The 15,172-nt window shown below is 43.6% G+C and overlaps 1 protein-coding gene across 1 annotated transcript in view; it reads left to right on the forward strand.

Moving 5' to 3' along the window:
- LRMDA (leucine rich melanocyte differentiation associated) overlaps positions 1-15,172 on the forward strand; it is a 1,241,357-nt gene that overhangs the window by 3,994 nt on the left and 1,222,191 nt on the right. The window lies entirely within an intron of this gene.

A 15,172-nucleotide genomic window follows, 5' to 3' on the forward strand; every position in this document is an offset into this window, starting at 1 on the left:
TTTTAGTTGGGCTTCTATGATGAGTACTGTTGGCTGAATACCTCCAACCCAGGCAGGCAATGATTTCAGTGAAAAGGCTGGTAAATTCAGTGGAAAGAATCAGTCATGCCAGAATTAGTGAGAGAACGTATTTAATGTTCAGATGATTTTATAGAACGCCTACTGTGTTCTGGACACTACACTGTTCTATGTAGCTTCACAATTTCACCTTATTTACTTCTAACCAAAGCTCAGTGAGAAAAGAATTATTATCCCGATCTGGTCCAAGAATGTACAGAATTTTTCCCTTTTACTTTGAACCACTCACCCCATAAGCCTCAATGGCACTCACCATGTCTGATTAAGGTTTCTAAGGCATCAAAGGGCACTGTCAAGATCAACCACCTTAGGTGACAATCAACTCTGATTCTTCTCAGCAGAGCTTAAGAGCTTAAGTGCCTGGTACTTTGGAGTGCTCAGAAACTGTTTCTGGAATGCAATCAGTGGCACTGGGGACACTTCGGGGCTCCATTTCCTGGGGAAGATGGTGGCTTGAAGCATTTGAGGTCTGTGTATAAGTAGAATCAGGAAGAGGTAGTAGGTTTTCCTTCCACACTGCACTGCATTCTCCCCAACCCTTGACTTTGACCAAATGCTTCAGATCTTTGGGCTAAGTGTTTAGTCTTCTCTTCCTTTCTCTATCTCTATTTCTACTTCTTCTCCCCATTCCCCCTTTCCAAAGCATTAATTAAGGACATGAATGATGTCATCTTACTGTTATTTCCTGCAGAATCTACACATACATCAACAATATCCAATAAGTGTTTGTTACATGAATCCATTTTCAAAGATTTTTCTCAGTCCCCCCCTTTGCTACTGAATCTTTTGTGCTCTCAGGGACTCTTGCTACCATACCATTCTTTTGCCACATTCTTTTTTTTTAAATTTATTTTTTCATTTATTGGGATGACATGGTGTGCCAAGAGATACAGGTTTCAAGTGTACAAATCAATATGACACCATTTACACCCTGTATCGTGCCCCCACCACTCCAAGCAGTCTCTTTCTGCCCCCATTCCCCTCTTTGCCTTCCTCCCCCTACCTCCCCCCCTTCTTCCCTCTGGCGATTGCCACCCTGTTGTCTGTACCTATGCCTTATGTATATATGTCTTTTGGCTAATCCTTTCACTTTTTGAATTTATTTTTATTTTTTTAATTTATTCATTTTAGAGAGGACAGAGAGGGAAAGAGAAAGAGAGAGAGAGAGAGAGAGAGAGAGAGAGAGAAGAGAGAGACAGGGGGGAGGAGCTGGAAGCATCAACTCCCGTCTGTGCCTTGACCAGGCAAGCCCAGGGTTTCAAACCGGCGACCTCAGCATTTCCAGGTCGACGCTTTATCCCCTGCGCCACCACAGGTCAGGCTTATTTAAAAAAATTTTTTTTTATTTTCCTTTCACCTTTTTTTTTTTTTTTTTTTTTTTTTTTTTGCAGAGACAGAGAGAGGCAGAGAGAGAGAGAGAGAGAGAGAGAGAGATAGGGACAGACAGACAGGAAGGGAGAGAGATGAGAAACATCAATTCTTTGTTGGGGCTCCTTAGTTGTTCATTGATTGATTTCTCATATGTGCCTTGACTGGGGGGCTACAGCAGACTGAGTGACCCCTTGCTCGAGCCAGCAAACTTGGGCTCAAGCTGGTGAGCCTTGCTCAAACCAGATGAGCCCATGCTCAAGCTGGTGACCTCGGGGTCTCGAACCTGGGTCTTCCATATCCCAGTCTGACACTCTATCCACTGCACCACCGCCTGATCAGGCTCCTTTCACCTTTTGTCCAATTTCCTCATCCCACCTCCCCTCTGATAGCCGTCTATCTGTTCCATTGCCACATCCTTATCCTCGCCATGTTCCACTTGAAGAGCCAAAGGCCATGTTCTTCCTCCCTGTGCCTTCCCTCTTCAAAAGAAAAGGAGGCCTTTTCAGATTAGGGGGTTTAGGGGTGAGAAATGGCAGCAGTGGCCTGAGGAGCTGGCTGACATGGGGAGGGAGGTCTGCCAGGCTCTGGAGGTGGGAGTTTGGGGAGTCTGGTGAGGATCACCCCTGTCAGAGAATCAGCATCATCTTCAACCTCCTTCCCCTTTCATGACAGTCAGCCACCAGTTGTGTAGATTGATTCTCCTTGTGATATGGGAGCTCCACAGTGCTACGGAATAAATGAAGGAGCTACTTCCTACAGAACCAAAATGCAAAAGAAGTTAGTAAACATGCCAAAATGTGGCCCGGGTCAAGGGAACCAAATGTAGGTTAGCCCCAAATGTCACCAAGATAAAAAGTAGGGGAACAAGGGCTTTCTGGGAAGCATGGCTTCTACCCTCAGGTGCTTCTGCTCCAGCTTCAGTCCTCAGCTCCACCTAAAAGCCTCCTGAGTGGTCTCCTCACAGCCCCACTACTCACACACCAAACACCGCTTCGATTGGACCTGCATTGCTACAGACCTTCACTGCAGTCCATTCCCACTCAAAAGTGTTTCACAGGCCTTAATTCCTCTCCTTCAATCTTCTTACTGTCAAAGCTTACTTTTTACTGTCGATGAGGACTAGCCATCCAGCCAGACTAGGATTTTGCCTCTTGTATCAACACACCTTCCTGAGTCTCATCTTTGCTTCTGAGACTCCATCTTACCACCCAGCTCAGGGGTCAGTCTTCCCTCCCTTCCCTCCATCAGAGTAGATCACAGTGCTTCTGCGTGTGGTGGACTTGGGTGTGCAACTGCTTGGTTCCAAAGAACAGTACTGCCACATTTTTTTAGATGTGTGACTTGGAGCAAGGTTCTTAATCTCTTTGAAGTTTCGATTTCCTCCTGTGCAAGATATATGCAATAATGGTACATACCTGATGGATCAGTGGGCAAATTAAATGAAACAGTGCATGTGCCTAGCACACAGAAAGTGCTCAAAGTGATTATTATTATTACTACCCCCCGCCCCCCCTTCTTTCCTACCTCTGAGCTCCTGGAGAGCTGCTGTCTACTGTCTGTGCCACTCATCTGACAATTATCTTTTAATTGGTGATATCATTTGTTAACTATTTAAATTTGTATTGTTTAACTTTGTGTGTATGTCTGTGTGTGTGTTCAACTTACCAATTAGATTTTAAGCTTCTTCAGGCCTGAACCAGATGCCTTCTTTAAATTCTTAACACAGCCTACCAAAAGGTTAAGTATAAAAAATAGGCACAAATGAACACTTATTAATGTGAATAATAAAACATTTAGTTTCTGTATAGATAGTCCTTTTATGTTTTCCCTTAATTCTCACATCAATCCGTTACTCCTATTTTACAGACGAGGAATAGTTTATAGAGAGGAAGTCTGCCCCAGTTCCAAAGGTCAGGGCTCTTTCTTGCTCCACAGTGACCTTCAGCTTTCAGAAATTCTTGCAATGCTTCCCTCTCCTGGGTACCGTCCAAATGCACCTTCTCTGCTAGGCCAATTCAGCATTCCTGCCAGCTCTAGCATCCTTTCTATGTGCCCATGGAAGAGATGTTGGAGACATATCATGATATGAAAAGATTTGGTTATAAAAGAACAGAGATAATTTGGTTATAAAAAACAGATCCACAATCAATACATGACACCTAGAAGGCAGGATACAAGGTTCTGTGTGATCAACCACTGATCATCTTAGTGGGTGAAGTCATGGGGTGATTTTAGTTTTCTTCTTGCTCACCTGTAGTTTCTAGTGTAGATACTTATTACCTTTATAAATAGAGAAAAGAAAAACAATACAAGTTTTGTTTGCTCATTTTACATAGACAACCACACAGTGCTTCCAGAACTCTCTTTGCTTACCTGCTCCTCCCAGTTCCCTCTACTAAAAATTGCTGCCAATGGAGGCAACTCAACTTCTTTCCTTCATCTCTGGGCTGTGAGACAGGTGGGCAGTCCCATCCTTGCCACTTATTAGTCACAGGTTTGAAATGCAGGGAAGGATGGGGAGGGAGAAGTGATTAGTGTTGGGTGGGAATTTGGGGATTCTTTTATCCCTTGCATCTCAAAGGCTGACAGGTTGTGGGGTGGTGGTGGAAATGACTAGTAATTTGTGAGCCCTCTCTAAAGCTTACACTAAAGACACACTTCACAGTCTCTGTGACCTCTGCAACCTGGTGAGGCTTTGTTATGTAGATATTCTTAATTGAGTGAGTCACTTACTGCAAACAGCTTTGAGAGAGAGCACTGTGGGCTGTTTCAGTGGAGGCTTCCTACCTGGAGCTCTAACTCAGGAATCTGGCTGGCAACAATGGCTTCTAAGTAGCTCCACCCACTCCATAGAAGTGAGAAGTGGTCCTCATGACTGGGAGTCCGCACAGTGCGATTTGAGGGGGAGTGTTGAATTATGGCCTTTGCCCTCTTCCCTCTCCCTCTTACATAGTCTATAGATCACCTATTCTGGATGAAGCTGGGGATATTTTGTGATAGAAACTGGATTCCCTACATTCTAGGAGCTGACCAACTACTTGAAAATCAGGGACAGATATAGATATACATAACAATACTACTTAGTAGACATTAATGCCAGGCACATGGGAAGTTCTTTATAGTGATGATTCAGATTTGGAGCCACCACTGAGGGCTAGAGCATTAGAGAAAGCTTGTCAACAAAGGTGAGCAACACTTGAAAGGGGGGGAGGGATTCCCAAGAAGAAGAGACTTTTGCCACCAGCAAAGTCACCATAATATGCAAAGTCAGGGCCTCCTGCACACCGAGCTTGGCTCAGATGTTGGATGCACTGAGTGCAATGTAGAAATGATTGACTAGGTCCTTAAATGATGCAATTTACATCACCACATGCTATTTTTGGTCCTAGAGTATCCCTGCTGCTTCCTCCAGAGGTGGACACATGCTTGTAGACTTTTTAAATGCATTGTCACCCCCCTCCTTATTCTGGTGAATGGCACCATGTTGGCTCTTCCATCCTCGATGCCCAATCAGAAATCAAATCCTGGCACTTAGGCTGTAGTCCTTGCAATTTCTCCCTTCAGGTCCTCACCACCCTTCGGGGATGTCCAGTGCACTTTCAGAGCCTGTGAGGACATTTTCCTGAACCTCCTCTTCCTCCTAATGCATCCTACCCACAACTGTCAGACCAATTGCTCCAAAACACAAATGTTTAATAACCACTTCCTTCCACTGCACTGAAGTGAGGCTTACATATCTCTTTACGATCTGGCCCCTGCCTACCTTTTGGGCAGTCTCCCCATCTTCAAAGTCACCAATGACCTCTGTGTTGTTAAATCCAATGGTTAATTCTCTGAACTCAATTTACTTGACTTTAAGTAGCACTGGACAAGCCAAATCCCTCTTTCTTCCTTTTATTCTTTAACATTTTATTTATAATATTTTGTACTTACGAAAAAAATTTAAAGACCAAAAAAATAAATGCCCAATTTTTTTACCTGGACTTCAGCTAACATGTTACCATGTTTGTATTCTCTCTCTCTCTTTCTCTCTCTCACACACATACACATACTTTTTCTTTGATCCATTTGAAAACTGTAGGCATCTTAATGTTTTCCCTAACTCCTTCTCTTGCATTTCCTAAGGAAAAGAACATTCTCTTACAAACCACAATACAATTTGCACACCTAAGTTATGTTAATTCAATATCATCAAATGTTTTAAACATTTTCAGTTGTCCCTAAAATGTCTTTTTAGCCCCCCAATTTCAGTATCCAATTATGCATTGTATTTGGTTTTCGTGTCTCTTTAGTTCATTTTTATCTAGAACATTCCTCCCTGAACCCCTTTTCCATGATATTGACATTTTGGGCAGTATAGCCCAGTTATCTTGAAGAGGGTTCACTTTCTGGATTTTCCGGTTCCCTCACCAGTAGATTCCGGTTAAACATTTTGGCAATACAGCCATGTAGGTGATGTGTGCTCCCCATTGTGTCCCATCTGAGACCCAGAGTGTCAGGTTGTCTCACCCTTGAGCATGCTAAGTTTAGTTCTTGTGTAGGACCATGACTACCAGACCTCTCCACTCTAAAGATTATTTACTCCTTTGTAAGTTATAGGTCATCTGTGGGATGATACTTTGAGACCATGTGGATTTCCTGTTCACCCAATGCTTTCAAACTCCCCTGATGATCCTTGGCTGAGCCCCATCTTTTTTTCTTTTTTTTTTAAATTAAAAAAATTTTTTTTCTTTTTTTGTATTTTTCTGAAGTTGGAAACGGGGAGGCAGTTAGACAGACTCCTGCATGCGCCGGACTGGGATCCACCCGGCATGCCCACAAGGGGGCGATGCTCTGCCCATCTGGGGCATTGCTCTGTTGCAACCAGAGCCATTCTAGCGCCTGAGGCAGAGGCCACAGAGCCATCCTCAGCGCCTGGGCCAACTTTGCTCCAATGGAGCCTTGGCTGCAAGAGGGGAAGACAGACAGAGAGAAAGGAGAGGGGGAGGGTGGAGAAGCAGATGGGCACTTCTCCTGTGTGCCCTGGCCAGGAATCGAACCTGAGACTCCTGCACACCAGGCCGACGCTCTACCACTGAGCCAACTGGCCAGGGCCTAAATTAAAAATGTTTTAAAGTTGATTTTAGAGAGAGAGGAAGGAAGAGAGAGAAAGAGAGAGACAGAGACAGAAACATCAATCTGTTTCTGTATGTGCCCTGACCAGGGGATCAAACCAGCAACCTTTGCTTTATGCGATGATGATCTAACCAACCGAAGTCTTCAGCCAGAGCTGCTTTTTTTTTTTTTTAAATCGCTTTCTTTTTTTGACTCCCAGGGCTTGGCATGATTTTGGTTTTTACTGCTCCAGCTGCTCATTCTCAGTTTCTCTGTGATTCCTTCCATTCTCCTTTACCTCTGTGTTAGTGCTCTAGGGCCCAATCTTCAGATCTTTTTTTTTTTTTTTTTAAATCCTGTCTTGTGGCTTTAAATACCATCTAAAAGCTGAGGACTCCCAAATTTCTAACTCTGATCTGGACATGTTTCCTCAACTCTTATGTCTCCAACTTCCTCCTTGACATTTCCACTTTTATGTCTCAAAGTCATCTCAAACTTCTTGGATCCAAAAGTGATCCTCCCCATTCCCTAATTTTCTTATCCATTTCACTATGACAACTCCCTCCTTCCACTTGCTGAGGCCAACATCTTGGAGTTACCTTTGACTCCTGTGATTCTCATAATTTGCATGTTGAATCCACCAGAAAATTCTGTTGATACATCCAGGCACTGTTCACTGTCTCCAGGTTTCCTGCGATAGACTGTGCTCTAGTGTCCCTTCTTCTTCCCTTTCCTGTCCATGGTCCACTTTCAACCCAGCAGCCAGAACCCTTACAAAATGAGGGTTTTCCTTCCAAGGCTCTCTATCACACTTGGACTGTAAGCCCAAGCCCTGACCTCAGTCAGTCAGGCCCTATCTGGTCTGCCCTCCTCCATGCCCCCCACCCTACCCTACGTTTTCATTTATCATTACTCTTACCCTTGTTCACTCCGCTCCAGTTACTCTCACATCCTTGCTATTTTCCAAACCTGCCAGGCACCCTCTTGCCTCAGGGCCTTTGCACTTGCTGTTCAAGCTGTCTGGAACATTTTCCCTTTAGATGTCCATCCTAGATCTTATGTGTTCCCATGAATACTTCCAGCTGCTGCACCTTAAGGGCTTAGCCCGCTTGTGCTATGGAGCTAGGAGCAATCTGAAGTCTGGTGCAGCTGTACCTGGGATACTTATCTTTCTTACTGGGTGACACTACTCTTGGAAGTATTTGAGTTCAAGTTCACCACTCAAGCATAAGCAAAGTGACAACATGAGACTAAGAGAACACTTATAGCTTTGTATTTGCTGTTCCTCTGTCTGGTAACTCTTCTCCCAAGTGTTCTCATGTCTGGCTCCATCTTATAATTCAGACTTCAGCTCAAACGTTGCTCTCCTTAGAGAATTCTTCTCAGAATACTCCATGGCTTTCTGAAGCTGTGCAGTTTGTGCATCACAAAAGCCTTGTGAGTGGGCTGATGTCTAGCCCATGCTCTGCTCATCAAGGATTTCACAGAAGAAAGAATCCAAAGGGCTAGCAGAGATCTTGAACATTGTAAAAAAATTTGTCACCTGCCCACGTTGTCTGCATAGCATGCACCAGTACTAGCTCAAACTTTATATCTCACATACTTGAATTTATCTACTTGTTACCTGTGTCCTTCCACCAGAATGTAGACTTCATGAAAGATCTTATTTCTTATTGACATGTGATAGGATGTGCCTCCATGCCTGACATGTGACAGGTCCTCAATAAATATGTACTAATAACTGCATTCTCTCTCACTTTAGGGAGATGTATACTCTCATCTTTTCATTTTAGTAACAAATAGATGCTGAAGCCAGTTAGTTTACATTTAAGGAATCTGAGGATGTTAGGAATGAAAGGACCCATCCAAAGGTACCTAGCTAGTTAGCAGTAAAGCGAGGTCTTGAACCCAGGACTCCTAGGCCAGGGCCCTGGGCATTCCAAGGCTTGACCAGCCCTTCATCTGGCCTTGGCCTCCTGGCCCTGGTGGTGCTGGGTGCAGCCTGCACTTGCTTTGTCCTGACTCAGCACTGTGCAGGGAGCTGGGCACCTCTGGGAGGAGTGGGACGAGACATGGAATTAATATTGGTAAATCACACCAGAACCCTCATGTATCCATCATTATTATTGTCCCCCATATAGTCTAAAATAATTCCTGTAAATAATTATAAAAATAAATCTCAGTGACAAATTTTTTATTTTATTTTATTTCTGGGAACACATTTATTCATCATAATCTCTTCAGGGGTAGGACAAATTGGAGCACAGGGTAGTGAATACAATTTGCAAATAGGCAATATAAGTAGAGAGAAAATTAATATGTATTTCTCAGCGCTCTAAAAGGAGAGGAAGAACATTAATAGCCATTTCCTTGCAGATATAACTTTGAAAATGTTATTTCTGATCCATCAGTGTGGGGCTTCATATGAGGAAAATGGTTAGAATGTGACAAGAAGTGATTAGATGTAAAATGGCATCTCTCTGGCACTCCTGCCAGACTCCTCACCCTATTCTTACTGGCACAGAGGAGGGCTTTTTCAGGGTTGGCTGCTCACTTGCTGAATGACTCCCTGGGTCTTCGTTTGCACAATCAGTAACTGGACTAGGTGATTTCTAAAGAGTGAATTTGGCTGATGGCAATTCCAAATTACTTGGGAGTACTTGAGAAAAGCAAAGGTTCTAGGACAGTGGTTCTCAAAATGTGCGCCCTAGAAGATTTTCAGGTGCGCCTATGGTATTCCAGAGAAATATGTGCCTGTTGGGGACCAAAAACCAACAGGGTTTTTGGAGTTTAGATTTTTGGGGGACAGAGGTGTGGGGAATTGGCTATAAGCTGACAATCTGCTCAACCCTCTCCTCACTTGCCTGATTAGGTTGCAAAAGGCTGTTGAGCTGTGGTGCTGGATTGTTTATACTACCCCCCATGTTCCCTGGAAAGACTGGAGGCAAGTTTCTTCTATCCTTTGTTTGGTGTAAAGTTAAGATGATATGTACAGTGGGGGTTTTCTGCACTCAACACAATTAAGATTAAAAAGAGAGAAATTCTTCAATATGTTGATGAGGAAATGAGAGTTTGCCTTTCAAATATATGCCCAAACATTGAAGAAATCCCTAGGACACATCAGGCTCATGTTTGTCATAAACAAAAGAATGAAAAACTTAACACATTTGCATCAGGACCTGCCGAATTTACTAAATCTTACTAAGAATGTATCTATATATATAAAAAGATAACATTTTGTCACTTTAAAAATTTTAACCCCTCTTTTTTATGAATTCTAAAAAGCATAATTCAAATAATGTAACATAAAAATGTTTTTTTAATGTCAGATAAATTCAATTTTGTCATATTTCACTTAATTACCATAAAAGCACATTTGGACTTTATATTTTTCTTTAATATTTGACTTAATTATTATAACATATTTCTCAGAAATTTGTATATAGTACGCCTACAATTATTTGTAGGATTTTAAATGCACCCCAACTTCAAAATGTTTGAGAACCACTGTGTAGGATATCACTCACTGACTCCGAATATCATTTCCATATATTTTCACTGAGGAGGTGTAGGTTCCTCAACCTCTCAGTGGCAGAACTTCTCCATATTAAGTTGGAATCTTGGAAAGGTACTTGGGGCCTAGACATTGTTCTCCTCACCACCCCCCCTGCCACTGGACAGGATACAACTGAGCAGCTTCTTCTGGGCAGTGTTCCCTTTCTCTCTGAGAAGTCCAACATGAGCCTGTCTCCCCAAGTTAGAGATGACTTTCCTCCTAGTCTCCGCTAAGGACTGGGGTATTGGGCAAGTCCAAACAAGTTGGGGAATCTGTTTCTCTCTGACCTGTGGTGGCGCAATGGATAAAGTATTGACCTGGAATGCTGAGGCTGCTGGTTCAAAACCCAGGGCTTGCCTGGTCAAGGCACATATGGGAGTTGATGCTTTCTGCTCCCCTCAACCCATCTCTCTTTCTCTACTCTCTAAAATGAAAAAATAAAACCTTAAAAAAAAAGGCTGACCTGTGGTGGCGCAGTGGATAAAGCATCAACCTGGAGAACTGAAATCACTAGTTTGAAACCCTGGGCTTACCAGTCAAGGCACATATGGGAAGCAATTACTATGAGTTGATGCTTCCCACTTCTGCCCCCTCTTTCTCTCTCTCAAAATAAATAAATAAATAAATAAATAAATAAATAAATAACAAGATCTCTTTCTCATTGCTGTGTTGGGGATTTGTAAAAATAATGCTAAGAGATTAGCAGAGAGCACTTTCAATTATAAATTCTTTCTTCTGGCCCCTTCCATCCCATCTTCTACCTTCTTTTCAATTAGAAAAGTAATAGTATGTATATTGCAAAGATCACAGAAGAGGAGTGAAAAGCAGGAGCCCTATTCCCACTCACCTTTCCACCTATTCCCTTCCCTACTCCTTGCTAATGTTTGTGTTTTAATAGAGAATAACAAAATCTTTAAAGATCCCAAAGACGTGAAATCAGAGGCACTGAGAATTAACAATACTAGTAGTGATAATTATTATAATAGTAAATAAGAACAATAATCTACCATTTGTGCAATGACTCCTCATGCCAGGTATAATGATTACATTTAATATATTTATTTTAAAAATTTTAATTTGTTCTGGTTGGGAGCATAGATCACCCTCACTCCCCTCACATATGTGCAAATACACAGAGAGGGCCTGGAAACCTTTTCTCTTTCCTTCACTTCCTGAAATATCTCCTTTAGGTTGAAAGAAGGTTGCCTCAGCAACAAAGAGCATTTGTATGCAGACATCCAGCCTATTTTTTTCAACTGAAATCTGAATGTGGTGTGTCTGAACTAGGGGCGGGGCCATGATTAATTACAGCAACCATCTTAATCTGCCCAAGCTCTAGGCCTGAAGAAATGAGGCCAGGCTAAATAGAAATTTGACTAAAGATAGGTAGGTAGGAATGCTGATAAAGCTTTGTTAACTGGCCTTGTCCTTCTCTTGGTGGCTGATGTATAGAGCTGGAAGATTTAGGGAATCAGTTCCATTTCAGGGTTCTGGCCAACCCCAGAATTGACTCCCTTGATTGGAAATAAACAGCATCTTCCTTTTTGTCCCAAGGAATGTGATGGAGGAAGGACTCTAGGAGAAAGGGCCTCTCCTGCCAAAGAATAATAATAACAAAGATGACAGTAGGAATAAAATATTGCCCTCTTCATCAAGGGTGATAAGGAAATGTCCAATCATATGTGTTGACCCTTCTCACTCTCCATGTGCATGTGTTAAAAGTACCAGAATCCATGGATCCAGGATTTCCAGCTCAGATCTGATTTGAACTTTCTGTTCTGTAGTCAAGTGCACTGTACATATCTCAAGTATGAATTTAGAAAACAGAATGAAATTACAATGCTTATTGTCAACCTAGTATTGTATATTTTTGAGCACAAATCTCTCCTGAAGGGTATGTCTTTGTGTATGCCCAGAGTGCCCAGTATAGTGCCTGGTTCTCAGAAGCTGGGGCACAGGGACTGTGGAATAAACTGGGGGTGAGGCAGGGGGCACCTGCAGCTCACTTTCAATTGGCCATGGAATGGGGCAAAGGGACCGAGGAAGAAACCAGAGGACTATAGGAGCCTTTGCTTACCCTCAGTGCTCGTGGGGCAGGGGCCGAAAGAGGTGTGTTCATGGACCAGCCCCAGCAAGACTTGTTTCCTCTGTTTGCTCCTTGTATTCCAAAAAAATTTTTGTCCACCTCCTGGGCCAGCCCTATCTCAGCATTCCTTTGCTCTCTTTTCTCCCAAATGGGAGGTCCATGTCACATAAAGAACTTTACCTTTTGCCCTGGCCAGTTGGCTCAGTGGTAGAGCATCGGCCTGGCGTGCAGAAGTCCCGGGTTCGATTCCCGGCCAGGGCACACAGGAGAGGCGCCCATCTGCTTCTCCACCTCTCCCCCTTTCCTTCCTCTCTGTCTCTCTCTTCCCCTCCTGCAGCCGAGGCTCCATTGGAGCAGAGATGGCCCGGGCGCTGGGGATGGCTCCTTGGCCTCTACCCCAGGCGCTAGAGTGGCTCTGGTTGCGACAGAGCGATGCCCTGGAGGAGCAGAGCATTGCCCCTGGTGGGCAGAGCGTCGCCCCCTGGTGGGCGTGCCGGGTGGATCCCGGTTGGGCGCATGCGGGAGTCTGTCTGTCTCTCCCCGTTTCTAGCTTCAGAAAAATGCAAAAAAAAAAAAAAAAAAAAAAGAACTTTACCTTTTGCTATTTCTATTTAATGTTCCTTTCTCGTTTGGAAGGTGATGAGTTAGAAGGATGTCCCTGACCTCTCTCTTCTAATCTTCCTTGGCCTAGCAATACAGATTCTTTTCTTCCTTCTCCTTTTCCTCCTCTCCTCCTCGTTTTCTTCCTTCTCCTTCCTTATTCTCCCGCCTCCTCTTCCTTCTTTTCCCATTCTTATGTTCTGAAGACTAACTTCCAAAAGCTTAGGGGAGTAAGAAGAGGTTGATCCAGTTTGTTTCTAGAGGAGTCCTCCCACACTATATTCAGCAAATTTCTACTCTGCTCAAGAACTTTCCGTAGCTCCCTACTGTCATTTGCTTACATTTCAAATACCAAAGCCCACTTCAACCTGAGCAAATCTAAACTTTGTTTATTTATTTTATTTCTTCAGCAATCTCTCCCTTATAGTCAACTGGCCTTCCCAGTGTATTCACACAGTGGACATAAGAGTCATTCTAGGCAAAACTAACAACTAAAGGGCAAGCAGAGGATGGGAGAAGAGAAGAGTCAGGAGAGGTTAAGGTTGATGGAATGATAAAATATCTTGAGGGACATACTAGAGATTTTAGACTGTATTATTAGTTGTTCAGAAACCAGTGAAAGATGTAAGGTAGGGTCACATCAGGCTTTTACTGATCACCTTGTGGCTATGTAGTGAAGGGAACAGTAGTGAGGGGTTTGGAAAGGTGTTAAAGGTCTCTGCCCACTTTAATGTTATTGATAAAGTCTGCAGAACAGTCTATTATGTTCAGAAGACACAGCCTTGTATAGAGGCCGGGGCATGGATGAGATGACCTTGAGTGTCCTCCTCATAGGCGGGGTGTTTTTCAGTTTCAGCTTTGAGTAGGTTTGTTTGTACTGCTGGTCAAAGCCCTTCTGGGAAGGTCAGCATGAAAAGTGCCTGGGAGGGCAGAGTATCGTGACCAACAGAGATGGGGCCACTTCCTCCTTTTCAGGCAGGAAAAGCAGACAAAATGGACAATGAACCAGAGAGGGTGCGTCCAGCAGAGAAGGAGGGAGGGGCATGAGGAGCTGGTCGTGGGGCAGTAGATTCCCTTTGATCCTGGTTATCTCTGGAGGGCAAGCTTTCTTTTTTGGCCTTCAGGAACTTTTGTTGCAGCATTTCCTGGAGCCCCCAAAGTAAACACCGCTCCACTTTGCTGTGTCCACTCCTTCCAGCAGAGAGAAGGGCAGGCAGTCCAACCCTCAGAGGTCAATACCATTCATCAGAATGCTGACAATAAGAGTTCATGTAGCAATGCGTTGGCACCAGGCCTGAGAGACAATGCTGAGAGCCCCCAAATGCTTCATAATCACGTACAAGCAGGAGTTTCTAAGTGCTGTTTAGATACACAGGACAATGAAAAACTCTGTGAACACCCTGTGGACAGAGGAGGGGAGCTACAATTACAAATAGGCCTGCAACACATGGGAGTCAGGACTTAGTTTTCCCTTCTGTATTTGAATGGGGCCTATATACATGGGTATGAAAGAGCAGGAGAGCAGGGTTAAGGCTGGGCTGGCAGTTGGCTGAAATAGGGGACAGGTGATAATATGACAACAAATTGGTATTTGGTAATAGCTTTGTGTATTCGGGAGATGGAGGTGTGAAGACAAAAACAGGCATGGAGAAAATTTGGATTCTTTCAGTGGAGGAGAGGCATGAGCTTCCAGTTACCCCCACCTTCCAGGCCTGGTTTCATCCAGACAGGAGGCAGTAAGGGCCAGCCTCACTTCCAGATGAGGGGAACGTGTGTGAGGTCTCACTGCGGATAACTCTGAGCCTCACAAACAGAGGAGGATTAAGGTCAGTTGAAGCCCTTGGAGCAGAAGAAAATACTGGGCCCCTTAAAAAAAGAGAGAGAGAGAAAATAAAAATACATGTTAACCATATTTTAAATAAAAAATATTATATACTATTAATGTTAAAATTACACATATGAAACCAAACTTGTCACTAGAAAATAGTGTAAAGTTGGGGTTTTGTGGGGCCCTTCAGAAGTCAGGGCCCAGGGTGCCCGCCTGGTGCTCATGCTGTTAAATCCGCCTCTGCTCACAAATATCTTCACTCTGTGAGGAAGGAGAGAAAAAGAAGCCTAAAATTTGGGCAGGTCATTCAACGCTCTTCCCAGGGATTACTACTATCAACAGGTTGCTATTAGCTGAGCCAACACTTTATAGGGAAATTCAGTTTCCCCCTCCTCCCTCACAAATGAAACGAACCCCACCAGGTGTCCTTTAAACCTCTCCACTGCCTTCTTCCTCTCAAAAGTTGGGGAGGGGAGTTCCAGCCCAGAGGCCCCTCCTCCCTGCAGTTGAAGACAATTATGTAATCTGGATTGTGAAATATTGGAAAGGTCTGGCTCTC

Source organism: Saccopteryx bilineata, chromosome 9 (genome assembly GCF_036850765.1).
Source record: "Saccopteryx bilineata isolate mSacBil1 chromosome 9, mSacBil1_pri_phased_curated, whole genome shotgun sequence".
Classification (NCBI taxonomy): domain Eukaryota; kingdom Metazoa; phylum Chordata; class Mammalia; order Chiroptera; family Emballonuridae; genus Saccopteryx; species Saccopteryx bilineata.